This window comes from Phalangium opilio, unplaced genomic scaffold (assembly GCF_054372755.1).
Source record: "Phalangium opilio isolate 3A_F unplaced genomic scaffold, DU_Popi_V2 ptg000017l_1, whole genome shotgun sequence".
Classification (NCBI taxonomy): domain Eukaryota; kingdom Metazoa; phylum Arthropoda; class Arachnida; order Opiliones; family Phalangiidae; genus Phalangium; species Phalangium opilio.
This window is the reverse complement of record NW_028324151.1, coordinates 14,546,437-14,569,904: the sequence shown is the minus strand read 5'-3', so window position 1 is coordinate 14,569,904 and position 23,468 is coordinate 14,546,437.

Sequence of the window (23,468 nt, the reverse complement as noted above, 5' to 3'; positions counted from 1 at the left end):
TTTGCGAGTACGTTTGTAAAACCGTCAGAACTAGCCCGTCATGGGTTTTACTATTTAAGTTCGGGGACGGACGCTGTTAAATGCCATTTTTGTGACTTAACGCTACGAGGATGGGAACCTAACGACAATGTTTTCGAAGAGCATCAGAAATTCAAGGCAGACTGTCCACTACTTCAAGGATTACCCACAAATAACATGCCTATATTCATCCAAAACCCCTTGTCTGAAGATATACCACCAAACAGAAAGTACAGAGATGTCCCTCAAGAAGAGTGGGAGAAAGAAAAAGTCATTCCGCCAACTCAACCCATACCAACAACACTTACTACGAATGACGATATTGTACTAAGAATTAAACGCGTTAATCTCGAGAAAGCTATAATTGAAATGTTTATTCAAGAACTTTTGCGACATGAAAGTTAGATCCTATTATTGTAATATATTCCATACCTTATTACGTTTCTAAATTATAAAAGAACCAATCAAAAAACTTGAAATGTAACTCGAAATAAATATAATTTTTTCCTTAATTTGTTCTTTGTATTGCTATTATACCTACTACAGTCTTGATAAAACCTCGTTGAAATAAATTCTAACTAAATTTATTCAAATCATTCCTATTTTCAATTTGGTTCCTCAAAATGATTTATGGCTTTTAGGGAGGGGTGAATGGCCTCGGGTCCCTGAGATGCATGGGAATTCGTTTTTCTTTGATTGGGCCACCCCACAGGTTGGTTTATGACCTTGAAAAGGGGGGCTGAACAAAAGCATCTATTCCCTTTGTCTTTTTGGGTCATTCCAAGACTTCTATGGCCATTAAAGAGGGCTGAACTTGAACAAAAGAATTTATTTTGTCAATTCCTTAATTGGACCCCACACCAGATGGTTTAGGGCCTTAAAAGGGGGCGTGGTCGAACCAGTTGTATTGTTATCAATGGAATTTATATTTAGAGTGTTTTATGACTAGCCCAAACGTGTTAAGACATGTTTATGACATTGAGGGGGATCTGTTTTTCTAATTGTATCACGAAAGTATAAAAGGGCGGATCACTCTAGGCTTACTCATCAGTTTACTTCTGCCCGCTGTCGATGCAAGCCAAGAAATCTTCTGATCCCAAACAAAACTTGTGAGTTATTCCGTGCCCATATCTTAGTGCTTTAGTATTTTTGACTGTTAGTTGACTCCTAGTATTTTAAATTTTTTACAAGTATTTTAGTATTTTAACTTAGTTTTTACAAGTGTTTTCAATTTAACTTAAATTTTTTACAAGCGTTTTAGTATTTTTAACTTAGTTTTACAAGTATTTTCAATTTTTTACAAGTGTTTTAGTATTTTCATTTTAACTTAGATTTTTATAAGTACTCTCAATTGTTTATAAGTATTTTCATTTTTTTATAAGAACTTTCAATTTTTATAAGTACTTTAAATTTTTTTATAAATACTTTCATTTTAACTTAGTATTTGACTTTTATAAGTACATTACTGTTTTATTGTTTTAGCATTAGTGTTTTAGTATATTTTTGTGTTTTAGTATTATTATTTAGGCCTATTCAGATTTATTATTAGTATTTTGTGGTATTCGTATTTTTAAATTATCGCAATGGCCAACTCTAATGTAGAAATTGAACTCCCTATTGAAGTTGATAGTTTTTTAGTCGACTTTCCAGACTCGTTAGAAATAGCCTTTTTAAATGCCGATGACACGTTTATGGCAAACTATTCTACACCCCCGTCTATGTTTAACATTACCCCCGGGCAGTCTAGGGCTAACAATAGCCCTTCTCCTCCTCCTTTATCGCCTCTTGAAGAGGCGTTTCAAAACGACGACGTTTCTTTCTTAGATGGTTATACTACCCCTCCTATAGCTTCATCTCAGAACGAGTCAATGGATGAAGGGGAAGGACAGGTAGGTGGTGGGGCTCTTACTCCTCCACCTCCACCCCCATCTCCGCTAGTTGCACCACCAGGTGTAAACGTGATTTCTAGCGGGGTAGTGTCCTTCCCCAATTTTAATCTTGATGGATGGGAAATGGAGGTACAATTCAACAATAACATCGTTGAATCTGTAAGCGACTTTCTAGAATACGTTTTGGACGACTGTTTACCCGATGACATGATTGCAATTTCGATGACAAGCATTAATAATCCAGGCATTCAAACCGCGGACTTTAGTTTTAGAAGAAGGGATCAAATAGATATTGGATTCATACTAGAAGTAGTGGCTGATAAAGCCTATAATTCTGAAGGGGGTTCAAAGTTTTTTCTCGGTCCTATAGGAATAACCATACAGCGTGTGAGATTGCCCCAAGGCGCCAAGCGTTGCAAGGCTATTGGTATCTGTAGCTTCGAGACTTTTGCCAGGGAGAAGAAATGCATTATACAAATTAAAAATAACGATCAGCTATGCCTCCCACGTGCTCTAATTTTAGCTAAAATACACAGGGGGCATACAATGCACCCCCTTGACAAAAGCCTCGAGGCGGATTTCAAAGCACTATGTCGTTCGGATATTAGGAAAAAGGCAGGAGAGAGGCTTAGGAAGATGGCGGAGGAATTAGCCGTGGCGGCGGAAGTACCATTGGACGAATGCGCGGGGGCGGGTGCTCTACCTAGATTTCAATCGTACTTGGCTGATTACCAGGTCATAGTATTTACAGTTAGAGCAAACGTCCCCCACCGTATTTTCGGGGAACCCGATTTTATTCCCGGTGCCTATGGTAATCCAAAGCCGCGGCTATACCTTTTCAACTATCAAAATCATTTTGACGTCATCACCAAACCTAGCCCTCTCTTCCGTTTTAATTTTTTCTGCGAAAGGTGCCTTGTGGGGTATAACAACTTAGATTTTAACCACGCTTGCAACAAGTATTGTTATTCCTGTCAAAGGGCCGAAGATTGCGTGGGGGGTGAAATTAGATGCGAGACCTGTCATCGCGATTTTAGGGGGCAAGAATGCTTTGAGGCCCATAAGGCTAGTGGAAGCAAAACCCTATCAGTCTGCCAAAGGGTTTTTAATTGCCCCCGTTGCGCAAAAACAATAGATATGGGGAAACGCAAGTCACTTCACAACTGCGGGGAAGTCTATTGCGTAATCTGCAATAAATTCAACCCACACCCCCACTATTGTTTCATGCAGGTTACCGACTCTAAAGCCCACCCCGCGGCTAAAAAAGCTAAGACCCATCCTTCGGTTACTATCTTTTATGATCTCGAATGTGTTCAAAATACCCCAGACCCTTCAAACCCTAATGCTTTCCTACACACTCCTATCTTATGTATTTCTCAAAAAATCTGTGATCAATGCATTCTCGAGAAATCCGATCAATTTACTTGCGCCACCTGCGGGCCTCGAGAACGGGTGTTTCTCGGGAATGATCCTGTTCTGGATTTTTTAAATTATCTTCAAGAATTCCACAATTCTCCCAAAATAACCGTTATAGCACATAATGCGAAGGGTTACGATTTACAATTTCTGTACAAAGCCATGTTAGCCATCAAAGCGTGGCGCCCTCAAGTGATAATGACGGGAACGAAGATTATGCAAATTCGATATGAGAATTTGACATTTATAGATAGTTTAAATTTCATCCCATCCCCCTTATCTAGCTTTGTTTCCACTTTTGGCTTAGACCCTAGTTTAAATAAGGGATATTTCCCGCACTTGCTCTTCAACTTTGTTCCCAAACACGTGTTTGATCCAAAAGATCCTACGAGTACAAATTATGTCTTGAGGGAAAGCATGCCTCTTTTAGAATCTTACGCGCCAGACAGGCTAACCGAAAAACAACGTTCGGTTTTAATTACATGGTACATCGAGCAAGTTGAAGCCAAAAAAGGTTTCAACTATGTTGAAGAGTTGATACATTATTGCCGTTTGGACGTTAGGATTTTAAGAGAGGGGTGCTTAAAGTACAGGGAGATTTTTGAGAAGATTGCGGACGTTAACCCTTTTAACACTGCCGTGACAATTGCCGGGCTTTGCAACGCCGTTTTCAGGAAGGACCACCTAGCGCCAAATTCAATTGGAATTGTTCCACCTCACGGCTATAGAATGAAAGACCCTCAATCTAAAGTAGCCATCGAGTGGCTGAGGTGGGAAGCCCATAAGCGCGGGGTCATAATTAAGTCGGCTTTTAACGGTTACGAACCTAAAATTTTGAACATTAAAGTCGACGGACTTCTAGTAGACGATCTTGGCGCAGATCAAAAGGTCGTCTACCAATTCCAAGGTTGTTTTTGGCACGGGTGTAGAGCCTGTTTCCCGGTAAACAGAGACCTGGTTTTGCACGGTGACGTCACCCAAACTTTACACTCCCGCTATACTGATACTTTGAACTGTAATAAGAGGCTTAGGGAGCTGGGGTATAAGGTAATCGAAATGTGGGAATGCGAATTCCACAAATTGAGGGAGCAAGAGCCCGAAATTAACACCTTTCTCTCTTCTATTCATATCCAAATCGATGCGTGGGAACCACTCAATCCCCGTAACGCATTTTTCGGGGGGCGTACTTCCGCTCTATGTCTTCATCACAAGGTTAAGCCGGGAGAGGAGATTCGATATGTCGACGTCACTAGTCTGTATCCATGGTGTAACAAATACGGTAAACTACCATACGGCCACCCTACGATCTTGACAGACAACTTCCCACCCATTGACGAGATTGAAGGTTTTATTAAACTGGATATCCTCCCCCCTCGTAACCTCTTCCACCCCGTTTTACCCCAAAAGATCGGGGGGAAATTGTGCTTTGCCCTGTGTCAGCTGTGCGCTGAAAACAAATATCAGGGCGATTGCACACATTCCGACGAGGAAAGAGTTATTAGGGGGACGTTTGTGGCGGACGAAGTCCATTTAGCAGTTAGAAAGGGTTACGTGGTTGTTAAAATCCACGAAGCCTGGTCGTACAAAATATCTCAGTACGACCCCTTAACAAAAAGTGGCGGGCTTTTTAACAATTACGTCAACTGCTTTCTGAAGCTAAAACAGGAAAGTAGCGGCTGGCCTTCTGACGTAGTAACCCAAGCGCAGAAAGATCAATACGTAGCCGAGTACTACGAAAAGGAAGGGGTAAAACTTGATCCTAGCTGTATCGAGAAGAACGCTGGCAAGCGTACCATCGCCAAACTGTGTTTGAATTCGTTTTGGGGCAAATTTGGTGAGAGGACTCGCCTTGACAAGGTAGAAGTCTTTGATGATCCACAGAAGTTCTTTAACTTGTTCTATGACCCAGCAATTGAGGTCAAGACGTTGATACCAGTTAGCGACGACATTTGCGTTGCTAAGTGGTGTTATATCAACGAGATTGACCCAATTAATAAAAATGTCAGTGTTCCGATCGCGGCGTACACCACGGCCATAGCTCGGATTAAGCTTTATTCCTACTTAGACCGCTTGGGTGAGTCTGTTTTATATACAGACACTGATTCGATACTGTACGTTTACACACCAGGGGGCGTAGAAATCGAAACTGGGAATTTCCTCGGTGAAATGACCAATGAGCTTGAAAAGTACGGACCCCAGGCCTACATCGAAGAATATGCGAGTGGTGGATGTAAGAACTACGCATACCGAGTTGTGAACCCTGATACCGGATCGACAGCCGTCGAGATGAAGGTTAAGGGGTTCCGACTTAACCATACCACCAAAGATTTGGTTAACATGGATAGGTTAATGGGGCTTATAGGCATTTACGAACCGCCGGCGGAACCAATCCAAGTACCAATCCCCAAGCAAATACGCCGAAAGGCTGATCACACTGTTATAAGTGTCGACCAGTCCAAGGTTTACAGAACTGTGGTGGATAAGGTCAGATTGATTGAAGATTTCCGCACGCTACCTTACGGTTATCGAGTTTGAGCACATTCGACAGTATCTGTTTCTGTGAGGGGTCTCTTCTTTTTTTATTTATTTATTTATTTATTTATTTATTTATTTATTTATTTATTTATTTATTTATCTAGTCAGTCCCGGTGATATTTATTTATATATTTATTTATCTAGTCGGCATGTATATATATAAAGTCTAACCATATTGTTTTTTTTATCAATATTATCAATTAGTCATTTTCGTCTCGGTGAAATGTCCTGTGATTAACTAATTTTTTCGTCAATGCTTCCTTAAATATCCCATGTATTTTCGAAATTGCAATTGTTCATTTTCGTGTCGATCTCTTCTATATATATATATATATATACAAACACTTTACAATCTTTATCTCATTAGTTCGTTGAAAGTCAAAGTGTAAGGTCATGTATCCTTTCTACCATCCTTTTAACATGGTGATAGCAGGCCCGTCTCAAAGCGGGAAAACTCAATTAGTTTTAAAAATATTAGAGAACAGGGAAGCCATGTTTGCCCCTAATATAAGCGAAATACATTGGTTCTACGGTGAATGGCAACCTTTTTTCGAAAGTTTGAGAAAATTTGTGGTTTTCAAACAAGGTATGCCAGATTTATCAGAATATACCGGCGGTAAGCCTTGCCTTTTAATCATTGATGACTTGATGACCGAGAACAAAGGAGAAGTTGGTTCTCTTTTTACCAAGGGAACGCATCATCGCAACTTGAGTGTAATTTATATCGTCCAAAACGTATTCCATCGATCCAAAGACTCTAGAGATGTTTCTTTGAACGCTCATTATCTTATTCTTATGAAATCCCCTAGAGACAAATTGCAAAGTTCAATAATAGCTAGACAAATGTTTGCCGATAAATGGCGTTTCGCTGTCGACGCCTACCGTGACGCTACTAGTTTACCTTTCGGATATTTATTATTCGATCTACACCAAAGATGCCCCGAGAATCATAGACTTAGGACAGGAATATTTCCCGACAACCCTTGCGAAGTTTACATCCCCAAATAATTATAATAGTAGATGGGTGTTTAGCCATCTCTTCATTTAGTCACTATGCCTTATGCCGTTCGGTCACAAAGAAATTTGCTCTCCGTTATTGCCAAATCCCCTCGAAAACAACGTAGAATCATTTCACGTAACGCCAAGAAGCCCTTAATTGACGCAATCGCAGAGTGTGTTGAAAATACTTTACACGGTAACGTTAAATTAAATAAAAGTCAAAAAGCTAGATTAGCTAGGCATTCCGCAAAACTTAGAAAAATTGCTAATAAGAGAATATCTTGGAAAACAAAACGTGATATATTAGTTCAGGAAGGTGGTAGTTTCTTTTCTTTCCTTTTCCCTCTAGTTTCCTCTATTATCGGCGCTATAACAGGAGGTAGTCAGTAAAATATGCAGTACGCTCAGAAAATGCTCCTTGTCCCTAGCTCTACCTTTAAAAGCGACCCCTTTCCACACCCCCAACAACAGGTAGTTTCGGAATTGGACAATGAAATGAATGTTATTTTAGCTCGTAAAGATTTAGACGAAGCTTCAAAATGGCGCTTATACGAACAGACTGTACAGAGATATAATAATTTACATAATATCGCTAGGCAACCTATACCCACGGCCCCCCAACCAACATCCAACTATTTTAACTTGGCTTGGTTAGACGATATCCCCCTTAAATATATAGGGCATGTACATAGTATCGTTGATCAGATTTCAACTAACCCTGAAAAGCTTAGGTGGACAGATAGTGGGGAAGTTATAGTTAATGATTCATTAATACCCGGCTCGAATATTAGAGATATAGCTTTAGAATTTGTCAAGCCTTCCTCTAACAAAGACCCAAAACCTAGAGGTTTTTACGCATTTACAAACCTACTTTCTAGTTTTTCCCCTCTAACTTCGTATACAATACCCCAACAAATTAAAATCAAAAGAACTAGAGCTCCCAAAGTTAGTGTCAAGGTAGCAGCTAAAAAACTTAAATCTGAGAATAGTCTTGAGGCATCAGCTAAAAAACTTAAATCTGAGAAAAGTCTTAAGACAGCAGCTAAAAAACTTAAAACTGAGTCTCCGAAATGGGTAGCGTACGTAAAATCTCCAAAATTTTAGAAGGTATCTACTTTAACCCTTCCCACCCTGCCAGTTTCGGGGGTGCTGAAAAATTATATTTAGCAGTGAAATTAAATGGTATTAGTAAGAAACAGGTACTAGATTGGTTAAAGGGAAAAGACGCGTACACTCTACATAAGAGAGTTTTTAGAAAGTTTAAAAGAAACAAGGTGGTTGTAACTAACATAGGAGATCAATATCAGGCGGATTTGAACGATATGCGTTCTTTGAGTCAGTACAACGACGGGTACAAATACATATTAACCGTAATAGATTGCTTTAGCAGAAGAGCCTGGGCCGTACCTTTAAAATCCAAAAGCGGTGTTGAAACGGTTGAGGCTTTTAAGTCTGTCTTTAGAGAGAGGGTTCCTAGGAAACTACAAACGGATAAGGGTACTGAATTTAGAAATTCCCAATTACAAGGATACTTGAAGGAGAAAGGGGTTATATTTTTTACAACTGAGAATGACGATATAAAAGCGTGTATGGTAGAAAGATTAAATCAAACTTTAAAGTCACGCATGTACAGGTATTTTACAGAAAAGAATACCAATAGATATATAGATGTTCTAGATGACCTGGTTAAGGCTTACAATAACTCGGTGCATTCCGCGATAAAAATGACTCCTTTGGAAGTTACTGGCACCAATGTCCTTCAGGTTTTTAAAAATGTATACGGAAAGTACTTTAGCGAAAAGAAAGTTTACGGGAAAAAATTAAAGGTGGGCGAATACGTCCGAGTAAGTAGGAATAAGATGATTTTTGAAAAAGGGTACGAGCGAACTTACACAATAGAGGTTTTTAAAATAGTGGGGAAAATTGACAGACGCCCTCCGGTATTCAAACTAGAAGATTTAAACGGGGAACCAATAAAGGGGGTGTTTTACGGGATGGAACTTCAGTCGGTAGTTAGACCCGAGACGTACAAGATCGAGAAAGTAATTCGCAAGCGCACTAGTAGAGGACAAAAGGAGCTCTTTGTAAAGTGGCTAGGCTATCCCCCTTCTATGAATTCTTGGATTCCGGCTAAAGATGCAGTCTCCCTTTTACCTAACGCTCCCCAGCAACGCTAGCATGAAAATTTATGACAACAACAAGACGTCTTCGTACACTACCAAGTTGCCCCAGGCTATAGAACTGATCGGGGATGACTGGGAGGTTGCTCTAGTAGAAGTTTTGTACCCAATGTCCTTTTTTAACATACCCAGTGAGGAAGGTCATGTGCAGGTGGTCTCGCATGAAAATAAAAAAGGTCGGGACGGAAAATCACAGCCTATTGTTAAAGCCGAGGCCTTTATAGTTCCCGGGGGTTATTACAAATCATTAGAAGCACTACTTAAACAAATAGCTTCCGGGTTAAACGGCTTTCAATACGGTTCAAAGTTTAAATTTGATTCGGATCCCCTCTCTGATTACATTTCTTTAACTATTCAACCTAACTGTATCTTGGCTCTTTCTCCCACTTTGAAAAGGATATTAGGATTTAAAACCCCAAAAGGCCAAAGTACGTCTTTCTCTTGCCCTTCAGATAAAACCAGCCAATCGTATAGAAGCTCTGTTCCCGCTAATTTAAATTATTATATTCCCGACCAATTGTTTATTTATTCCGATATAGTAGCTAATGAATTTATAGGCGATACGGTAGCCCCGCTACTTCGTATAGTAGGCGTTGACAGCGAAAAGCCTCACGGTTCGACTATAACTAAATCATTTAACTCTCCCCATTACGTTAAAGTTGCTAAACGTTACTTTGATACTATAGACATTGATATAAGGAATAGTTTAGGCCAAGCCGCGTCATTCGAGTTTGGAACGTCGACCTGTAAACTACACTTTAGACCATGCCAAAACCCCAAACATTAGAGTCTCGTTGCGAGTATAGGAGGTATTATTTAGATCAGGTAGGGGGTGGAGGGGTGTCAAAAGTATTTGTCGGGACACCACACCAAAAAGGACACGGAATAGGAAGCGCCCTGAAAGGGTTATTTAGATGGGCACGCCCCTTATTAATTAGAGGTGCAAAGTATCTGGCACCTAGAGCCATTAGTACGGGACAAAAGATTCTTGGTGACGTAATGCAAGGTCAGAATGTGAAAAGTGCCGCGAAAAAGAGATTGCAGGAAACTTATGAGAACATGACTGCTGCACAGCAAGGTTCAGGATTAAAGATAAAGAGACGCAAAGTTAAACGCCTGTCAGTTTATCACCGTCATTCAAAGCAGACGCCACGCGATATATTTAGCTCCTGAAAAAAATCATGTTTTCTCTCCAAGCTCTTAAGAGTGAATTGGACATTTTTGCCCCTGTGCCGATTCAAACTAGTGTCGAACATGCTCAAGGTGTATGGGCCAAACCCTTGGCGGCCATTGGTGATAGCTCTACCCTCGAATACCTCATCTCGGGCAATGGAGATAGCTACATCGATGTAGCCCACACCATGCATTACAACAAAGTCAAAATCACCAACGAAGATGGAAGTGATCTTCCTGATGCCGCCGTGGTAGCTTTCGTAAACAACGCTGGCCACGCATTGTGGAGAACTTGCGATGTTTTCTTGAACAATACCCGAGTTTCTTCAGCCGCTCAAAACTACGCCTTCACTTCTTTTATCGAAACTGTCTCAAATTACGGACCCGCGGCCAAAACATCTCACCTTATGATGGCCGGATGGGAAAAGGACGAAGCCGGAAAGTTCGACGACTTTTCAAATAAAGGTTTCGTCGCTCGAATGGCTAAAACTGCTAAATCGGCCGTGATTGAATTTTTTACACTCGTGTTTAGTGACGTGTTTAATATTCCCGAATATCTCTTAAACGGGGTGGACCTTAAAGTCGTGTTTACTCGCAACAAGGACGAGTTTGCCTTAATGTGTGAAGAAACAGCCACTCTCAAAAACTGTAAAGTGAAGATACTAGACGCTGCACTCGCGGTACGCAAAGTTAAACTCAGTCCTAAAATATTGTTAGCGCATGAAGCAGCGCTTAATAACGGTACTGCCAAATATAATTTTACGCGCACCGAACTTAAAACTAAAACTATCTCTACCGGAAGTAGCACCGAGAGTTTTAACAATATATATCTAGGCCCTCAGCCTAATCGCGTCATTATTGGAATAGTCTCCAATGCGGCGTTCAAGGGCAGTTACGCTCTGAATCCCTTTAACTTTAAAACTTGGGATTTAAATTTTTTGTCTCTGTATCTCGATAACGAACAAATACCTTCGAAACCGTTGACTCCTGATTTCGCTAAAAACTTGTATATACAAGCTTATCAAACATTGTTCGCGGGCACGGGTATTCATTATAAAGACGACGGTAACGATATTACTCCCAACGAGTTTGCCAACGGCTTAACCCTCTACGCTTTTGATCTGACACCGGACCTATCGGCTAGCGAAACAAACCACTGGAACCCCGTTAAGCAAGGACAATTAAGATTGGACATGGGATTCGCTAAACCTTTGCCCGAAGCCGCAGTCTGCATTGTATACGCCGAATTTCAAAGCATGATTCAAATCGATAAAAATAGAAACGTAATTGTAGATTATTAAAAATGTCAGCAACTACCACCGTAGACTTGATTCTCGCTTTATCAGATACGCCCAACTTTTTGGGTGTTTTCGCGTCAAATAGGTTACCTAAGGTTACCAAATATCCCGCATCGTTAATTATAAATTTAGATCAGCACTATGAAAAGGGGTCTCACTGGGTATCGGTCTTTATAGACGGAGCTCGTGTAGGCTATTATTTCGATAGCTACGGTTTGCCACCATTTCTGCCTAGTATAAGAAGATTTTTATCTTTAAACTGCAGAAAATGGACTTTTGGTAAACGACAACTTCAGAGGTTAGAAAGTAGCGTATGTGGGCAGTATAGCGCCCTCTATCTTATTCATAGAAGTAAGAAGAAAAGTACGAAAGCTTTCCTAAAAGCTTTTACCGCAAATCGAAAAATTAACGATATGAAAATTGCTAAACAATTTCAAAATCATATACGGCGACTAAAAAAGTGTAAAAGGAGCTTATTAACAAACCGTGTGGTTGCCTGGTGGTAATGCGTCCAGCTCTGTGTTGTTTCAACCAAGGATTATTTAAAATGTCTAAGGATAAAACGCAGAGAAGGAATTATCGAAGGTAGATGTTCCAAACGGTACCTAGCGGGCACAATCGGCAAACCGGAAAGCCAATATTTTGAAGCGTCAACACGTGACCGGGTTCTTGAAAGTTTTGTCGCTCTCTGTCTGCTCTAGCAGATCTACCAAAACCTAAGCCTTGCCCATTAAACTAAATTAGTGTAAACTCACCTCGTATATTCCTGCACTGAATGTTTGCTTTAGTCAAGGATTATTGCTTTAATCTATTATTAAAATTAAATTATGATTTTTAGGAACTAACCTCATTCTTGAATCTTGAACTAAATGTTCTTAACGACCGTTGACAATTCGAAAAAGAACTCTATACAGCATGCTTTCGCGAAAATAAGATAGGTGGCGCCATATTTATATTTCTTTTCCGTTTGACGCACCAAAAAAGTAGGTGGAGAAGAGGGGGATGGGTTAAAATTTCGGAACAACTAGATAACATTCCCTTACTATAGAAATCTGTGTGTGCGTTTTATCCTTAGACATTTTAAATAATCCTTGTTTCAACAACATTTGAGTTTCCATTCCAGGGTTCGACTTCCTACCAACGGCGCTTTATTAGTCCGGTATAGAAAAAAACATCTTCAGATACGGCTTGAATCAAGTTTAAGGAGGTTTTTTTTTAAATATTTAACCAATTTATTATTAATTTAACTTAATTATGTATGTTATTATCACGCTAATTAAATGTTTTTGATTTAAAATCCGATTGTTTTACAACTAGCATAAGCCTAGAATAACCTAGCATAAGCCTATCTTTCAGGATCTACCATAGCATAAGCCTAGCATAAGCCTATCCCTACAGGTATCATCCAAGTGACGTCATCAAAAATTAGACGCGACGTCATCAAGAAAACCACCACCAGGTGGCTCAACAATTCAAATTTCCCGCCAAAACCATCACGTGACGTCATCAACCCCCCCCCCCCCCCAAATTCCTCCCCACGGCCAACACCAACACGTGACGTCATCAATTCCCCCCCCCATTTCCCCCCCAACCCCAGGGATGTCTCTATAAACCCAAAAATTTTACCCCTCCCCCCAAAGGGGGGAAAGAAGGGGGGTAAAATTTTTGGGTTTATAGGGACATCCTTACTCTCTCACGTTAGATGGCTTTTCATACTCAAGGTGATTCATGAGTTACACTCGCTTCACTAATATATATCCATGGATATCGGTCACTTTCAAGGTAAAACCTTAATGAAATTAGGCTTCCTGATAGCAATATCAGGTGAATAACATCCAAGTAACACTTCACTGGGTTTATGTACACCTTGTTGAATATTGGACATTCAATATTCACCCGAGTTACACCAGAACATTCGTGAATTAATGTACAGTCCGCGATTCATGTAAGAACAACCAAAACTAAAACAAATAAAACGTAGTGAATATTGAAGATTCGATATTCACTCGAAATTCACCAACTGCATATACGTGAATTAATGGTTTATCATTTATGTCTGGTGTATCTCAAATCAACAACGAGTGATAAATTATCACTTGTATCTCATATTAACAGAGTGATACATTATCATTTATGTCAAGTGCATCTCAGATAAATAATGGGTGACAAATTATCATTTATGTCAGGTGTATCTCAGATAAATAGCGACTGATAAATTACCATTTATGTACTGAGGTTGGTGAATATTACACCTAACAACCCCCTGGACTCGCAACCCAATAAGATCCTCGTATTGAAATTTCCGTCTCTAGGAGTTAGGGCTGTTTTCGCGACAAGGGTGCCATCAAGCGGCAACGGATAGAAACTTACAAGGTGTACAGAACTTCCGGTTCCGGATATCGCTTAAAAAAAAATAAAATCGTCTTCTTCTAAGTTCGGAGGCCGAGGCCGCAACGGTTTAATGTACAATTATGATAAAATAGCAAAATAATATATCGCTAAATTAGCTTGATATCTGCAATATGGTAGTTACAAAATATGTACACGTTAACATTTTCAATCTCATCTTCTTCGTCGTGATCCGCCATTTTTAAATAGCAAAGAGAGGAACCTGTAAACTGGAAATTCGGTACCCCCTAAAAGTTTCCTCAATATACCGCAAGGATCGCTAGGATCGCGCGTAACAGAAAACCACGAAATGTAGAAAGCTTGCGTTGCGAGTCCCGGGAGTTGTTAATGGTCTTAGATTACACATTCAATCTTCACCCCAGATATACCAGCTGCGTCCGCGATCGTTAGAAACATTCGAAGATTAATGTGTGGTCCGCGATTCATCCAAGAATCACCAACACCAACATATATTAACCACAGTGAATATTATAGATTCGATATTCACCCGAAATTCAGTAACTGATAAATGTCACACACATTTGATAGATGTAAGCATAAGAAACAAGAGTGTTTTTGTTAAAAAAAAGAAGTAAAAGATGCATTTTTTAATTCCTTTTGTAAAAACTGAATTAAAAATAAATCTATCATTAAATAGCATCGAAATATTTACGATCATATATAACCTCATATTTTGGCCTTATGCGGTCCAATGGGATTCGGTCTAATGGGCCAAAAGCGTAAGTTTGAGGGTTTTAAAATGTAATCGACAATAAAATAAAAATGTTTTATTTGCAAATTGTGCGGTAATGGGCTATAGGTTTTAAAAGTGTGAAAAATAAAACTGTGCGGAAAACAGCGACCTCCAAAAACTGAGGGTCATTTTTCACAATTTTTGAGTCCATGCATGAATCTATATAACTATATATAGATTCATGGTCTATGTTACACTCCCGAAACTCTGGGCTAATGTGCCTTTGATATCCGTTTAAATTTTGAGGGACGTCTTTCATACTGGGATTTCATTTTCTGCAAGCCTGAGCATGATTAAGCGCGGCCCCATGCGAAGTGATAGAAGCCATAATTGACATGACATTCTTAATACGTAATTATTATGCCAGCTCCTATCTCGAATTGAAGCGGATAATTTGAGAAAATGGATACACAGTGGTTGTTATACGATGTATCATATGTTCACATGATATGCTCCATAAGTTTGTCACCAGTTACTGAGAGCCTGTTATGAAGTGACGTAGGTGAAACGTCATTGATTTGAGGTAAAGCGACGCCTGGTGAGGCGCTGATCAAGGCTTAGTACAGACTAAATAAAAAGATGGACTGCCAAAAAGTCGCTTGTTGACTTATGCCCTTATAAAACGTAATAAAAAACCAAGAGTAGCTAATTCTCGCGTCGTTCTCGAACTAGCTCTCAGTAAGTCTCTAGAATTACGAAGTGTCATCCTTATGGAACATATCTTATAAACTTATGGTTATATGAATATCTGATCTAAATAAATAAAGAATAAATAGTAGAGCGGTCTCGATATGACCCTACATTTGAAATTTTTCAAGTGCTAAACGGCCCTTACCTTGAGCAAAATGATTCGTCAGCGAGAAGAAGAGGGCGGGCAGTCCACGGAGCATCGCGATGATCTCTGAGGAATATCGAGCGTCACCCGTCAGCCGATCGAAGCGAGCGAATTGATCGAGTTGCGGTTTTTGTGGAAATGTCGAAAACAGCTTAGGCTTCGCTTCCATAACTCCAACTAATTGAATTCGCAAATCTTCCAACAACGAGCAAGCTTCTTTAATTTGAAACATTAAAGAAGAAACATAGAGGACCTAACTATTTTGAAGTTCGCCACAAATTTAAAATGTTTTCTGAAGAACATATTCAGGACATTCTAAGAAGGCTGAATCGTAACATTGGTACCTCGTACCATGAACCGCTCCATCTGTGGAAAATGTCTACCGTTTCTGTTCTAGGTAGCGTCAATGATAGGTTGCAATTTACAAGGTCAAAGCATGGATAAAGAATGCGCGTGAGGAAATTTGTTTTCACGCTATAGGATCGGCAACTCCCTATCTCGAACGACAGCTTATTCTGTATATACTCTGTTACAATATCGGTTGTCAGCACGCGCAAATATATTTCTCTATGTAACGTAGCTTTGTACGTGCTGTCATGAGACAAAAAACTTCAGGATCTTCAGGATTTAAAATATCCGCGAGTTTTTTAGCTCGAGTGCACGGACCTCTAGGCCTTAGTTTCAAATACGTGTAGTAGGCTGTAAGTAATTTCATACGTATTTGAAACTAAGGCCTAGAGGTCCGTGTATTGATAAACAGTTAGATTTATTCTAAGTGTTTATCTGTTTGTTTTAAATTATTGTTTTGACCTAATAGTTTATCTATTCAATTTGTTTTTTATAAGTTTTCCTTTATCACTGTTTGGGTTTTTACTCGCAGTCTGGTTTTGGACGCGAACTAATAAATACGTTTAAAGTTCTAATTGTCGTGTAAATTATTGAACTAGATTAAGGACTAGTTGCAATAGTTTAGGTAAATACAAACAAAACATGGTGTCAGAGTCATAACCTACGTTCTCGTGTCTCGCTGTGTGTTAATTGTTTTACGCGATGGACGGTTTAAAGACTCCACCAGAACTCAGTTTCGCGGGTAATGCAGATCACGCGTGGCGCGTTTTTCTCCAACGATTCGAATTATTTGAGTCCGCGACGGGTCCGTCCAGCGGGGCGCGGTCGGACTCTTAGAAATTTGCGTTATTTCTACACGTGGCTGGTCAAGCGGCCATTGACGTTTACAACACTTTTGAATTCAACACCGAAGTCCGGCGGTCCTACGCCAATACAGTCGCGAAATTTACAATGTACTGTACGCCGAAAAAAAGTGAACCATACGAGCGGTACGTCTTTCGTTGCCGTCTACAAATGGAGGGCGAAACCGTTGACCAGTATGTCGTTGATCTTCGGACGAAGGGCAAGTCGTGTAATTACGGGGATCTCTTGGACTCGTTAATTAGAGATCAAATAATCTACGGTGCCAGCTCTAAGTTGCGTAGAACTCTTCTCGCGGAGGATAATATATCATTAGACAAGACTATACAAGTGTGCCGTTCGGCGGATACGGTATCCCAGCAGCTGAAGAGTTGGGCTGACGCAGTACCCGGGAATAGTTTGGTGGACATGGTAAGTCAGCCGGGTCCTCGGGGCAAAGTACCACACAAATCGCCGACGCACGCCGAGACCTCACACCACAAGCATAAGTATAAAGGGCATAGTACAGCGCCACCACCGACCTGTTTTCGTTGTGCCGGTACGCATGAAAGAAATCGATGTCCGGCGTACGGACGGACATGTCGGAAATGCAATGGACGAAATCATTTTGCCGTGGTTTGTAGAGACAAAACACAAATTCACCAAGTAGAAACGAATGGCCAAACTGACAGCGATGACGATTTCCTAATCGATATGATCAATGTCTCGGTCGGAAGTCGGTCTCCACAACGCGATTGGATCGTTCCCGTTTCAGTTAACGGGGTGACCATCCCTTTCAAGTTGGATACGGGTGCACAGGCGAATTTGGTACCTCGAGCGTATTGGAAGGACATGAAACCACAACCTGAAATCAAATCTACGACCGCACGATTACGGGCATATTCAAAAGTAAAATGTTAGCAAAGTTTCCGGAAGTATTCAAAGGAATTGGCTGTTTGGAGACCACGTGCCGAATACAGCTACGAGAGGGTGCGGTTCCTGTTGTCATACCGCCCAGAAGAATCCCGTTTGCACTTAAGGATCGGTTAAAAACGGAACTGCATCGGTTGGAAAGTCAGGAAATAATTCGGAAAGTCTCAGAGCCAACGGAATGGGTGAGCCCGTTAGTTATTATTGAAAAGAACAGAAAGGGATCAGCCACGGACAGGTCTGAGTCGGGGTCAGGAAAAACAGGGTTACGTTTGTGTTTAGACCCGACAAAAACATTGAACCAGAACATATTACGAGAACATTATCAAATTCCAGTCAAGGAAGAGATCCAAGCTGATCTCGCCGGGGCTAGATATTTCTCCAAGCTAGATGCCGCATCAGGATTCCATCAAATTCCGCTGGAACAGGACAGTCGGCTGCTAACGACCTTTAACACTCCGTTTGGACGGTATTGTTTTCAACGGTTGCCGTTTGGGATTGCTTCGGCCCCGGAAATATTTTTTAAAGCATTCAGCCAAGCCTTGATGGGTTGCCTAACACAAGGCCACTCCATGATGATGTTCTGGTCTGGGGTCATTCACTGGAAGAGCATGACATTCGTTTAGAGGAAACCTTGCTGCGGTTGAAGAAGGCTAACTTGACCCTGAATGCTGACAAATGCGTTTTTCGGGCCACAGAAGTCACTTATATGGGTGAAATCATATCAAGACAAGGGATAAAACCAGATCCAAGAAAGACCGAGGCAATATTGAAAATGCCTACGCCCGCAACCAGATCGGAAGTTTTACGAGCGTTAGGAGTCGTAAATTTCGTTGGGAAATATATTCCGAATCTTTCGGCCAATACGGTTCATTTACGCAGCCTTCAAAACAAAAATACCGATAACGCAATACAACCTGAACATCATCGAGAATGGAATTACGTGAAGCAAGTTTTAACTAAAGAACCGGTTTTATGTTTTTATGACCCATGTAAGCGCACTAAAGTATCTACCGACGCATCTCAAGATGACCTCGGGGCAGTACTAATGCAGCTTCACAAAGATGGATGGCGACCTGTGGCATATGCTTCTCGGGCTTTAACGGATGCACAAACTCGTTACGCCCAAATCGAGAAAGAAAGTCTGGGGTTGTGGTTCGGTTGTCAAAGATTCCATAATTATATTTACGGTACCCATTTCGTTTTAGAAACGGACCACAAACCATTGTTGGCGATGACCAAGAGAACTCTAGCTGAAGTACCACCACGTCTTCAAAGGATTTTCCTGAAATTAATGAGATATCAGTTTTCGCTGGAGTATACACCAGGGAAAAGCCTAATACTGGCGGACGCGTTATCTAGAGCGTGCTCTCCCGCCGAAGAAGGGGACAACGACGTGAGCAACGAAATTCAAGTCCACGTGAATGCCATATGTAATACTCTACCAGTTAGTAGTTCAATGATGGATCGGTTAAAAGAAGAAACTTCAAAGGATGAGGAGTTAACCAAACTACAGCATCAAATACGGACGGGTTGGAAGACTCAAGACAGTAGTACTAACAGTTACGCGGCAATGAAGGCGGAATTAACAGAAGCCAATGGTCTTATCCTCAAGGGCAGTCGCATTGTCGTTCCCAAGTCACTACGGGAACGCATGTTAAGGGTCATTCATGATGGACACATGGGCATAGAAAAGTGTCGGAGACGGGCTAGACAGGCGATATATTGGCCCAATATGAATCAAGCTATTGAGAATAACTGCAAGCGTTGTCCGACATGCAATGTTTATCAAAACACGCAACGTCAAGAGCCATACATTTTAAGAGAAGTCCCCGAAAAGCCGTGGGAAAGAGTAGCCTCCGATATTTTTCATCATGCCGGCGAAAATTATTTGGTAATTTTTGACGCTTACTCAAACTTTCTCGAAGTAGAGGAAATTAGATCAACCACAGCCCATGCCGTTATCTGCAACATGAAACGAACGTTCGCTCGACATGGCATACCGTACGAAGTATTATCCGATAACGTTCCGTTTGACTCGTTCGAGTTCAAAGCATTTGCAAAAGACTACGATTTTGTCAACACAAAGTCAAGTCCCAAGTATCCTCAGTCGAACGGTTTGGCCGAAAAGGGTGTCCAAATTGCGAAACGGTTGCTTAGAAAAGCGGAAGATGCGAAGTCAGATTTCCAACTGGGTTTATTAAGCTACCGAAATACGCCGCTGGAAAATGGAAAATCGCCGGCAGAACTGCTAATGGGCCGACATATTCGTACGAGACTCCCCACATATCAAAAGGAAACGGCAAGGCCACTCCCTATGAAACGAAAGCAGAAGTCTCAAGGGAAAGATTTGAAACCCTTGAACTCAGGGGTCACAGTCAGAATTCAAAATCAAAATGGACTCTGGAAGGAAAAAGCTATGGTTGTGGGAGAGAAGGCTCTCAGATCGTACGAAGTCGAAACAGAAGGGGGTAAACGATTGCGTAGAAATCGAAGACACCTTAAAGAAGTCGATGAGCCGTTTGAAAGAAACAGACGAGATGATTGTAGTTTTGAAAATTATAATCGTTCGCCGCTAAGAATGAGTCTAGACGACGAGGAGGACTCTCTGATTTATAAAATGCAACCGAACGTTGATCCAGTAGAACCAATCGGGGAACCTATAGAACCAGATGAGGATTTAAACACGCCGCATACTGAACCAGAGGAAAAATGGTTCGAGACATTAGCACCCATTGCTGAGACAGCGTCACTTCCAGATACAGTACCAGACGTTGATCCAGTGGAACCAATCATGAATCCTCTAGTCAGATTTTCTGATTCAAAAACAACAATTTCCAAACCAGAAGAACACGGGGTCGAGACTAGGGTTCTAAATCGGTAAATTACCATCGTAATTTACACGGTAATTTACCAGGGTAACTGTAACTTACAATTTTCCCGGGTAAATTACGAAAACGGTAATTACCCTGGTAATTACCGTGGTAATTGACCGTCGTAAATTACCACAATGGTAATTTACCACCGAATTCTCATGTCTTTCTCTTGGAAAATGGCTTAAAAGCTCCATATTTTGCCCTAGCCGCGCATGCACACTTATTTCTTTTCATGAGACATGAGTAAGTCATAGAAATCGAACAGTAAGCGTGGAAAAAATTTGATTAAGGAAATGAATTTTATTTTCTGGTCTATTTTTGTTGTCGAGTTCATTTGCGTCAGCTGGAAATCCTGTAGTTGTTAGAATTTTGTAGAGATGGGCCGATACCAATATCTGTATCAGTACCGATATATAGGTTTAAACTGGTATCGGCCCATCTCTAGAATTTTGTTCTAAAAACGTGAAATAGCAATAATTCACAAAATGGGTAAGAAGAAGAAAGTGCATGTAGCTGTTCAAAAGTATTATGTGAACTGCAAACATCAAAACTCGGTATTTAAATAATGTACGACACTATGCTTTGAAAGGTATAGCTATATGTTCAAGTGGTATTTATCAATATTTAGCTTAGAAACGATCAATATAATTTATTTTTGAATTTTCGTAAATTACCATGAACGGTAATTTACGCGGTAAATTACCGCGTAATTTACCATTTTCCAAAATTACCGTAATTTTCGAACCCTAGTCGAGACAGAAGCATCCATCGATGAGGCTCCTCCATTTCTCGACGACACACTTATTGTAAGAAAATCGAAACGCAAGATCAAGAAGCCAGACAAATTGAACATTTGATATTATATACGTTGCGCAAAATATTCTTAAAGTAATTGTTATGGGAAAAGAAAGACGTATTGATAAACAGTTAGATTTATTCTAAGTGTTTATCTGTTTGTTTTAAATTATTGTTTTGACCTATTACTGTTTTGACCTAATAGTTTATCTATTCAATTTGTTTTTTATAAGTTTTCCTTTATCACTGTTTGGGTTTTTACTCGCAGTGTGGTTTTGGACGCGAACTAATAAATACGTTTAAAGTTCTAATTGTCGTGTAAATTATTGAACTAGATTAAGGACTAGTTGCAATAGTTTAGGTAAATACAAACAAAACAGTCCGTGCACTCGAGCTAAAAAACTCGCGGTTATTTTAAATCCTGAAGATCCTGAAGTTTTTTGTCTATTGACAGCACGTACAAAGATACGTTCCATAGAGAAATATATTTGCGCGTGCTGACAACCGATGTTGTAACAGAGTATATACAGAATAAGCTGTCGCCCGAGATAGGGAGTTGCCTATCCTGTAGAGTGAAAACAAATTTCCTCACGCCCATTCTTTATCCATGGTCAAAGTTTGATCGTTTTTGGAAGAGCGCCAGTAAATTCTCAAAATAAAATCCTCTCATGTATTGTAATAAGAATGACGTCAAGCTGAAATCATTACCTTGTTTTTACACTATTATGTTATACTGAATATGTTCATGTTTGATAGATACGAGAATATAGTCAATACACATTTCCATTTATATGGTATATATTTTCGTCCACCATTTTCCGCGTGAAAAGATATTTAACTATGGCTTTTGTAGGATCATTATGTTTAAAACGTAATTGACATTTTGATGAAATCTGGAAAATTTTCAAGCTTTGCAAAAATGCGTATGTATCCTTTTATAATTCTGAAGAAATAGGCCTAGGTCCTACTTCCATGATCTGGACACCAATTTGAAGGGAAAGATATCCGGAATCAGCCTTAAAATAGTTTGTAATCTTAACTTGTCAAGTTTAAGGTGATACATCAGCGATTTTACGAAGACAATTATTAATAACATCTTAAAGGGAGAGTGAAGTGGAAAATCAAGTGATTTTTTATCGATTCTTCTACCAAATTTAAGACCAGTCTGCATAGTGAAACATTCAGGAAATACAGACTCCGAATGATTTTAAAATTCAAATTAGGTTCAGATTTTAAGGATAATTTTAAACAAGAACTGCCGACCAATCGCGTAACGTCCTGCCTTTTTGTTAACAAAATTCTCGTGGCATGCGCCATGCCCAAAGAAATTTATCACGAGATTTGATAAAATTAGGCGCGCGACGTGACAATCGTGGCGCGAGACATGGAACGTGCCAAGAGAATTTTGTTAACAAAAAGGCAGGGCGTTACGCGATTGGTCGGCAGTCCTTGTTTAAAATTATACTTAAAATCTGAACCTAATTTGAATTTTAAAATCATTCGGAAGTATTTCCTGAATGTTTCACTATGCAGACTGCTCTTAAATTTGGTAGAAGAATCGATAAAAAATCACTTGATTTTCTACTAAACCCTCCCTTTAAAAAATATGTTTCGTTATTAATATGGTCTTAAGTCCTGACCCAAACCACTTCACCTAGGAAGCTAAAACTTTCAAGTAGCACGTACTCAATGAAAACCATTTTTCCAATTCGCGGCCATTTTTGAAAACGGTGGCGAGATCGAAATAAAGCAAACATTCCTATGGAAATAATAATAATCTACGCTTTGTCTACGAAGGGATTTCCACATTAAGCCTGTGGCTAGTTTACAGGTGGGTCCCTTTACAATGCATAGAGGGGTGGTGGCTAGCCCCTATGCCAAAGCTAACCGACAGTGCCCTACATTAACTATTACCGTTAACCTCTGCAACTTTTGATAGAAAGGAGAAACCGTGGAGGAAAACTCCTTTTAACAAGCAGGGAGAGAACTTGCAAACCCTACGCAGAAGGATTTGTTCCCAGATTTTCACCCGGTGCCACAGTCCGGGATAGAACCCGGGGTCCTCTTGCTGCGAGGCGAAAGCGCTAACCACTATGCCACCCCACCTTCCTTGTGTTTCAACCAATTTAACTGAAGTTAAGTATACTGGTTCAATGTGTTCCGTTATTTTTGATTATTCGGTTTTAAAATGTCC